This window comes from Mustela erminea, chromosome 1 (assembly GCF_009829155.1).
Source record: "Mustela erminea isolate mMusErm1 chromosome 1, mMusErm1.Pri, whole genome shotgun sequence".
NCBI lineage: Eukaryota > Metazoa > Chordata > Mammalia > Carnivora > Mustelidae > Mustela > Mustela erminea.
Window position 1 is genome coordinate 161,393,700 of NC_045614.1, and position 10,262 is coordinate 161,403,961.

Consider the following 10,262-nt stretch of genomic DNA (forward strand, 5'->3'; position numbering starts at 1 on the left):
TTTTTAGGTTTTCCATACGTATTGGGAGAATATGTGACCCTTTTCTGCAATTCGACCAGATCAGTAGATGAACATCCCAGCAAGAAAGTAGACTTTGAGATAAAAATAATGCATTTATGATATAAATATGTGGGGGAAATTTTGCAACCATAATGAGATTGATTGCATTGCAAAACATCAAAAACAGTTCACAGCCATAGAAGTGATTTTCGAGGATGAAGCTTGTTACAAATGTTCCCTTACTGTGTTTCTACATGGCAAGCATGGAGAACAGGCATCCCTACCATTCTACAGGAGCAAACTGCTATGGCAGAAACCCTGGCCCTTGACCTTTTAGGGATTGTATTCAGAGAAGAGGTGTTAAAGCAGAAAGACCAAGTGGACTTATCTAGTCAACCCTTCTCATGCTGCAGACATGAGAGTGGAGACCAGACGGTTAAGAGGCACAGTGACCACAGAAACATGTACTTCTGTATCATTTCCATGCTACCTTTTTTTTTTTTTTTCCCAGCAGACAATTCATCAATATGACTAAGAATCACAAAGAGACTCTGAATGACTTTTGCAAAGTATCAAGAGAAATGGAAAAAGGAAAATATAGAGAAGGAGAAGGATGAAAAACTGAGCGCAGGAAAATGAACCTCCTCTGTTTCAAATTAATGAACATTTAAAAAAGACAAAAATTATGTAGTAGTTCTTCTTAGCCTATCTCTTGTCTTTATTTTTAGACACTTAAAATTATGAGGGTTTAGTGAAAAAGGTAACCTTAACTGGTTTTCATTTATTGGAAGGTTTGTCAGGGAACAGAAGAGACCAACTTAGGAACATCTGCAAATATTTTCTTTAAAAGGGGGTAATTTATTTTTTTTTTAAGATTTTATTTATTTATTTGACAGACAGAGATCACAAGTAGGCAGAGAGGCAGGCAGAGAGAGAGAGAGAGAGAGAGAGAGAAGCAGGCTTCCTGCGGAGCAGGGAGCCCGATGCGGGCGCCCCAAAAGGGGGTAATTTAAAATAAGTGTGTTATTTATATTTTAGACTAATATTTTAAAACATTAGGAATTACTGTTATCAACTCTATGGAAATTTTGTATGGCTTATTTCTGTATTTAATTTTCTTTTTTTCTCATTTCCTTCAGCTGCAACTGCTTATGTTCTGAACTCTAGAACTGTCTTGACTTTGAAGTGCTTAAGGAATACTGGAGATCTATGAGAACTCTGATGCCCTCTGATTTTTGTTCATTGTTAGGAAATTTGGTTTTATTTTTGCCCCTTTCTCTGGTGTTCTAAGCCTCCAGAGATAATGTGGATTTTCATTTCATTTATTGACGTTGGCATTCAGTGGTACTTTTCAGTGTTATCATTCACCTGTGGGAGTTATGTTCTCTCTCTCTATTTTTTATTATTTCCTCCTATAATAATTTCTGTCAATTTATCATTTAAAAAATTCCTTTTAATCTCTTGTTGGACATCCAGAATTAATTCTCTATTTCTTTCATCTTTCCCTCAGACTTTGTCTTTTTTTTTTTTTTACTTCTTCCTTCCAAAGATTTCCTAGGTTTTATGGTTTTATCTTTCAACCTTTTCACTGATTCTTTAGATTGTTTTGTTGGTCAGTCATAGCTGTGATTTCCAAGAGGTCTTTCAAGATAACTGGTTTTCTGTTTTTGCAGGCTCCTATGCTTGTTTTATATAAATAACCTCTCAAACATCCCTAGATACTAACTCGAATGTTACCTGTTTTTAAGTTTCTTTTTGTTTTCTTTTGTTTTATAAGTCACTTCTCTTTGTTCTAACTTAAATAATTAGGGTTTTAGTTTTGTTTTTAACTTGATCTATTTTTTCATGATCCAGATTTCCTCAAAGAGCTAGAGGTGATTTATGGCTCTTGGTTGCTTCTAGAATGTAGGTGGAGCTCATTAACTGTAGTTTTCATACTGTGAAAACAAGATAGCAGGCCAGTTATGTTTCAGGACCCCCCAATGCCCACATGTAGAGATCTTTGCTCTGGAGATAACCAAATATTGATATCCAAATACTCTATGTTAGGTAATCTCAGAAAATGTATTTAATTTCCTTGTGGAAGTGTCCTTTGTTTTTTGTTTGTTTGTTTGTTTTTGTTTTTAATGAGGTGGGGTGCAAATAACTGGCTTACCAGGAGACTGCATGTGATTGGGGAAATTAGAGAATGTGGAATGAACTCAACTGGCCTGGATTTAGAGTTTTAGTCAGACAACTCTGGGTCTGAATTGTGAGCCTCTCCAGAGTTCTGCCTCAGGTTTCATGTTAATTTCCTCTCTTCTAGATCCTTCTCTGCTCTATACCACCCTTTCTCCCTACTGCTTCAACATGCACTCTTATCTTTATTTTTCATCTTTCATTATTTTGTTAGAACTCCATGGTTTTTGACATATGCTCACCTTTTCTCCTTTTTTATTGCATATTTATAATGTTTCAAGCCACTTTATTATCATTTCAGTGGGACTTCCAGAAGGCAGGAGAGATAAGCCTGCATGGTAAGTCTTCCATCTTGATACAGAAATTATAATTAAATTTCCCTTAGTCTGTAATGTTTGGAAAATAACAGTACTGTAGTACATGAATACTACATGAATCTATCAGTGACGTCAAAAGATGGGAAGGGTATCATGGTTTGAGACACCTGCTTAATGCAAAGATATTTCAGAGGCATTAACTTACCACCAAGATACAAATTTTTGAAACTATAGTATGTCAGTATAAAAAAGGGTTTTCTGTCCTGCTTAGCATTGTGAATCTGCAAGTTGTTTCCTTGCCCAGCTGTGTCATCAGACACTCACTCCATTTTCTCGGTCTTGTTTGCTATGCCTTAATGTTAGGTAGGAAATTACGTTCATGGGATGGTAGCCTCTAAGTACACTTCCAGGGAGGTGTACACTTCCTGGAAATACACTTCCAGGAAGGATGAAGGTGATTCTGCATGTCACAAATGATGGGAGAGAGAATTACTCATTCTTTTATTCATTCTCTCACATAACAAATGCTGAGTGAAAACTATGTTCCAGGCATTGTTCTAGGCACTGAGGATATAGCACTGAAAAAGACAAAGATCCTCCTTCATGGCTCATTTATGGGGCCAGGTAAGGAGGTGGCAGGAGAGGCATACATTAAAAATAAATAAGTAAATGAAAGGAAGAAAAATAACCAGTAGCGAAACTGAGAAGATGAATCAGTACATCGGGCAAAGGGACAGAGAGTGACCAGAGAGCTCCTGTAGATGAGGGGACAGGGATAAGCTTTCTGGAGGGATAGGAATTCTAACTGTCATCTGAATGAAACTCTCTTCGGAGCTAGAGAGGAAGAGCATTTCTAGCAAAGGGATTAGCTGTGCAAAGGCCCAAGGGTGGAAAAGAGCCTCGCAGTTCTGGATCCAGAGAGACCAGTGTGACAAGGAGATGAGTGGTACTAGCTGACGTCAAAAAGGTAACTAGGGGCCTGTTCATATAGATTCTTGCAGGTGACAGTCAGAAGTTTATATTTTATTATAAAGGCAACAAGAAAGCATTTGAGTGGAACACTACTCTCCTCACTTTTTTTTTTTTTCCACAGAAGAAGGAAATTTTCACTTTATTCCCCCAGAGGAAAGAGGAATAACAATTCCAGTTTCTCTGACTGAGGCTTATCTAATTGAAGAATTCTAGAGAAGAAATTGAGATCACAATATTGGTTTTCAAAATTCTAGTGGACTGTGTTAAATTTCGGTGCCAAGACACTGATATTCTTTTGGTGTAATACTGAGATTAAAAAAAAAACATAAACCAGGGGCGCCTGGGTGGCTCAGTGGGTTAACCCTCTGCATTCGGCTCAGGTCATGATCTGAGTCCTGTGATCAAGCCTGGCATAGGCAATGGGCTCTCTGCTCAGTGGGAAGCCTGCTTTCCCCTCCCCCTCTGCCTGCCTCTCTGCCTACTTGTGATCTCTCTCTCTCTCTGTGTCAAATGAATAAAATCTTTAAAAAAAAATAAACCATCAACACCTTTATATACTTATATACTACACTTGAAGTGCTTAAGCAGATGTATTTCATTGATTAAAAAGCATTCTTCTATACTTCCAAAAATCCTTATAAACAAAAGCAACAAAAGTCAATTGACAACACAAACTTCATTGCAGACACAAATCTTATTCTAGTTCACAGATTTTCCAAACAAGTGGAATATAAACATGACAAAATTGAAATTGATACAGATACTGAAGAAGAAAAAACCTGAATACACTTTCTTTCAAAACAACAACAAACAATGTAACTTGTTCTTAATGCCATCCTGAAAAAAAAAATAAAAAGATTAAAGCTTTCAAAAAAGTCTCAAGTTTGCAAGCAAGAGGTAGAATTATTTAAAGGTGAATGAGCCAGAGAAAAATATTTAGGGCTAGCTTATAAATATTACTTCTTCATTCCTCCCAAGTAGTTCAGAAGCAAAAAGAATCTTAATATTTGGAAATGTTTTCACAGAAAATTACTGCATGTAGTTGGTATGAGATCATTGACATGGGATCAACCCTTTTTGTAGATGATCAAATAATATTTAAATACAATGTTTTCATAAATAAATTTTTATATAGTGTTTAGTGTTTCAAATAATTGCCTTATTATAGTTTATCTGATATTATTTTATATAGAATTAAATATATTTAACATTTATATTTTTTATAAAAAATGTAATTTTCAGGGGTGCCTGAGCAGCTCAGTTTGTTGAGCATCTGGGTCTTGATTTCAGCTAAGGTCCTGGTCTCTTGGGTTGTGGGATCAATATCCTGGGCTCCATGCTCAGTGCAGTCTGCCTGGTGATTCTCTTCCTCTGCCCCTCCTCTCTTTCACTCACTCCCCCCCTCTCTCTTTCTCTCATAAATACGTAAATCTTTAAAAATGTATTTACTTATAACATTGTGTAAGGTATACAACCTGTTGACCTGATACATTTGTACATGGCAATGTGACTATCACTTTAGTTTTAGCTATCATCTCTATCAGGTCACACCATTATCATTGTGTGCGTGTGTGGTAAGAACTTCTAAGATCTAGTCTCTTAGCAAGTTTGAAGTATATAATACAGTATTGTCGACCATAATCACTTGGCTGTGCATTAGCTCTCCAGAATTTATTCACTTGCTAGTTGTAAGTTTGTAGCCTTAAACAAAATGACCCCAACTCCTCTAGCCCTGAAGCCCCTAGAAACCTCCATTTTCTACTCTTTTTCTATGGGTTTGGGTTTTTTGGATACCACATAGAAAAGATACCATATATTGTTTGTCTTTGTCTGGGTCATCTCACTAAGCATAATGTCTCTCCAGTCCATCACTGCTGTCACAAGTAGCAAGGTTTCCCTCTTTCTCATGGCTGAGTAATATTCCATTGTATGAATATATATATACATACATATATGTATGTGTATATATACATTTGTACATGTATATATATATACACACATACACACGTATATGTATGTGTATATATGTATGTGTATATATACATACATATATGTATATATATACACACACACACTACATCTTCTATTCATTCATCCATTGACAGACACTTAGGTTGTTTTCATATCTTGGCTATTGTGAATAATGATATAATAAACATGAGAGTGTAGATGCATTGTCAATATACTATTTTCATTTCCTTTGGGTATACACCCAGAAGTTGCTGGATCTTATGCTATATATATACACACATATATACACACACATGTATATGTGTGTGTTTGTGTGTGTGTATACACACACATTTTTTTTTAGGAGTCTCTATACTGTTTTCCACAGTGCCTGCACCAATTTACATTCCAACCAGGTGTGCACAATGGGTACCTTTTCTCCACATCCTTTCTAACACTTGTTAACCTCTTTTCTTTTTGATGATGGCCATTCTAACAGGTGTGAGGTAATATCTCATTGTGGTTTTGATATGTATTGCTCTGATGATTAGTGATGTTGAGCATCTTTTCATATATCTCTTGGCCATTTGGATATCTTCTTTGGATAAATATCTATTCCATTCCTCTTCCCATTTCATAATTGGATTTTTTGTTATCAGTTTGCATGAATTAGTTATGTTGGATATTAAACTCTTTTCCAATATGCAAATATTATGCAATATTTGCAAATATTTTTCTCATTCTATAGGTGGCCTTTTCTTTTTGTTGGTTGTTTCTTTTGCTGTGCAGAAGCTCTTTGGCTTGATGCAGTCCCACTTACTGATCTTTGCTTTTGGTGTTCTATCTAAAAAATCATGGCCAGGACCAATATCAAGGATCTTTTTCCATGTTTTGTTTTGGTTTTATTGTATAAGGTCTTATGTTTAAGTCTTTAATCTGCTTCCGGTTAATTTTTGTGAGTTGTGGAAGATAAGGTCCAATTTCATTTTTCTGTATGTAGTTACCCAGTTTTCCCAACATCACTCGTCAAAAAGACAATCCTTTCCCCTTGACTGTTCTTGGCTGCTTTGTCAAATATTAGTTGACCATAGATGCAAGGTTTATTTCTGGGCTCAAGATTCTTTCCATTTGTGTATGTGTCCATTCTTAATGTCAGTATCCAATTGGTTTAATTACTGCAGCTTTGCAGTATAGTTCGAAGTCAGAAAGTGTGATGCTTCTAGATTGTTTTTTCTCGATTGCTTTAACTATTTGGAGTCTGTTGTGGTTCTGTCAGGGTTGCTTTCTATTTCTGTCAAAATTTTCATTGGAATTTTGATAAGGATTGCATTTAATCTGTAGATGGTTTTGGATAGTGTGGACATCCTATCAATAATAATTCTTTCAACTCAAAATCACAAACTATCCTTTCAATTGTTTAAGTCCTCTTCAATTCCTTTCATCAGTCTTATAGTTTTCATTGCACAGATCTTTCACTTCCTTTGTTAAATTCATTTCTAAGTATTTTATTGTTTTCAATGCTATTGTGAATATGGAATAGCTTTCTTTTTCAGGTTTATGTTGTCAGTGTATAGAAACACAACTAATTTCTGTATGTTGATTTTGTATCTACAGCCTTACTGAATTCACTGATTAGTTCTAGAAGTATTTTGGTTATCTTTAAAATTTTCTCTATATAAGATTATATCACCTGCAGGAGCACCTGGGTGCTTCAGTCTAACCATCTGCCCTAGGCACAGGTTATGATCCCAGGGTCCTGCAGTTGAGTCCTGAGTCAAGCTCACTCTTTTTCGGTTCCTCCCTCTGCTCATGCTCTCTCTCTCTCTCTCTCAATCTCTCTTACTTGATTTTTCTCTCAAAAAAATAAAATATTTTTTTAAAAAGATTATATCAGGCACAAATAACAACAATTTTACTTCTTTCTGATCTGGACAGTTTTTATTTCTTTGTCTTGCCTAATTGCTCTTACTAGGACTTCTAGTACTATGTTGAGTAAGAGTAGTGAGAGTGGGCACTCTTGTTTTTGATCTTAGTGGAAAATTTTCCACCCTTCCCTGTTGAGTCTGATATTTTCTATGGGCTTTTGGTATATGGAATTTACTATTTTAAGGTATATTGTTTCTATACCCAATGTGTCAAAGGTTTGTACAATGAAAGGATGTTGTATTTTGTCAAATGTTTTTACTGCATCTATTGAGATGATCATGTGAGTTTTGTCTTTCATTTTATTAATTTGATGTATCACATTTATTGATTTGCATATGTTGAATCATCCTTGTATCCCAGGGATAAATTCTATTTGGTCATGGTATATGATTCTTTGAACGTGTTGAACTTAGTTTTTTTGCTGAGAATTTTTGCATCTATATTCATCAAGAATATTGACCTTTTATTTTCTTATCTTGTAGTATCCTTATTTGGTTTTGTTATCAGAGTAATGTTGGCCCTGTAAATGTTCCCTTTTCTCTAAGTTCTTGGAAGTTTGAGAAAGATTGGCATTAATTCTTCTTTTAATGTTTGGTGGAATTTACCAGAGAAGCCAACTGGCTCTGGGCTTTTCTGTGTTGGGAGGTTTTTAATTACTACTTCAATGTCTTTACTCATTAACAGTCTGTTCAGATTTTCTACTTCTTCATTATTTATCTTGGCAGATATCATTTCTTCCAGGTTTTCCAATTTGTTGACATATAATTGTTCAAAGTAGTTTCTTATGAACCTACATATTTCTCTAGTATCATTTGTAATGACTTTTCTTCATTTCTGATTTCATTTGAGTCTTTTCTCTCTTTTTTATGTCTAACTAAACACTTTCAATCAATTTTATTATTAATTATAACATTAAGACTTCTTCAATTATGTTCACCATTTCAAAAAAACCATCTCTTATTTTTGTCAATCATTTCTACAGTGTTTCTGGTCTCTATTTCATTTATTTCCACTCTGATGGTTGTTATTTCTTTTCTTTTTTCTTTTTTTTTTAATTTACTATCTTTCTAGTTTCTTAAGGTGTACAGTTAGGTTGTTTATTTGAAATCATTCTATTTTCTCAATAGATGCACTTATTGCTATAAATTTCTCTCTTTTGCAGCATCTCATAGCTTTTGGAGTATTGTTTCCATTTTCACTTGTTTCAAGTTTTTTTTAATTCCTCTTTTTATTTCTTCTTTGACTGATTTATTGTTTAGGAGTGTGGGGTTTATTTTCCACATGCTTGTAAATTTTCCAGCTTTCCTATTGTTGTTGATTTCCATTATAGTTTCATATCATGATGGTCAGAAAACACATTTGGGATTATTTCAATCTCCTTAAATTTGTTAAGAATTGTTTTGTGACAAGGGCACCTGGGTGGCTCAGTGGGTTAAAGCCTCTGCCTTCAGCTCAAATTGTTATCTCAGGGTCCTGGGATCGAGCCCTGCATCAGGCTCTCTGCTCAGCAGGGATCCTGCTTCCTCCTCTCTCTCTGCCTGCCTCTCTGCCTACTTGGGATGTCTCTCTCTGTCAAATAAATAAATAAAATATATTAAAAAAAAAAGAATTGTTTTGTGACAGACATATCATATGATTCATCCTGGAAGATGTTCCATGTGCACTTGAGAAGAATGTGTATTCTTCTACTGTTGGATAAAATGTTCATAAATGCCTGTTAGGTTCATTTGGTATAATGTATGTTTCAAGTCCAGATTTTCACTCTGGATGATCTATCCATTGCCTAAAGGGGTATTGAAGTTCTCTACTGTTACTGTGTTGTTGTTTGTTTCTCCCTTTAGATATGTTAGTGTTTGCTTAATATATTTAGGAAATCCAATGTTGGGTGTGTATATATTGATTATTATATCTTCCTGATAAGTTGGCCCCTTTATGATTACATAATGACCTTCTTCATCTCCTGTTACTGTTTTTGACTTAAAGATTATTTTATTTGATTTGTTCTGATTTGTTTGTTATAATTTTTTATATTTGTTTGATATAAATATAGCTTATAATATAGCTATGTAAATACAGCTGACTTATCTTCCTTTTGGTTTTGGTTTTGGTTTCTACTTCCTTGGAATATCTTTTTCTATTTCCTCACTTTTACCTTTAGAGTAATTATTGATAGGTAAGGATTTACTGAGGCCATCTTGTTGCTCTCCCGACTGTTTGATAGTTCCAATGTTTCTTTTTCCTCTCTTTCTGCCTACCTTTGTAAATAGGTGATTTTCTGTAATGGTATGCTTTTTTTATCCTTTAAAAATTATTCTGTTAATATCATCTAGTTTTTGCGTTGTGATTATCATGAGGTTCAGATAAAACAGTTGATTTTTAAGCTGATAACAACTGAACTCTAATGGTACATGAGAGCTCCACCCTTTCACTCCCACCTTGCTTATATTTTTTATCACAAAATATGGAGGCCAAGAAAACCAAGGCTGTACCCACCTCGAGTCTAGCCCTCACATAAGTACAGCCATCTTGACAAAGCAAAAGCTGGCACCTTACACCTCCTCTCCACCCGCTCCCCTCCCCTCGGTAGTATGTGTGAACAAATAGTTAACATGCAGAAATCACAATCCTGCAAGACAGGAGTCTCCCTCAGTTTACAAATGTCCCAGTCCTAAATCTCACTAACAAGGACACTTGATAGGAGGAATGTGACATTCCACCAGGAAACTCCCAACTGTCTTCATGTTAGTGCCTCATTAGAGGGAAAAATGGCCTTGGCTTGATAATAGCCAGGCCTCCAATATCCTGACAATCTTCTTTACCCTGCTAGCCCTTCTGAACACCCCCTTTGTCCTCACCAACCGCCGAGTCCACCCCTACTCTGCCTTTAAAAACTCTGACTGTAATCTTGTTCAGGGTCCA

The 10,262-nt window shown here is 35.4% G+C and overlaps 1 long non-coding RNA gene across 4 annotated transcripts in view; it reads left to right on the forward strand.

Moving 5' to 3' along the window:
* The window catches only part of LOC116594113, a 47,559-nt gene that overhangs the window by 21,333 nt on the left and 15,964 nt on the right, over nt 1-10,262 (forward strand). For 2 of the 4 annotated variants that reach the window (XR_004287056.1, XR_004287052.1), the window contains exon 2: nt 2,480-2,516. This is a non-coding gene — a long non-coding RNA (uncharacterized LOC116594113). Of the gene's footprint in view, nt 1-2,479; nt 2,521-3,588; nt 3,837-10,262 lie in introns of those variants that run through there. The other 2 variants (XR_004287058.1, XR_004287057.1) reach the window with 2 other exon arrangements.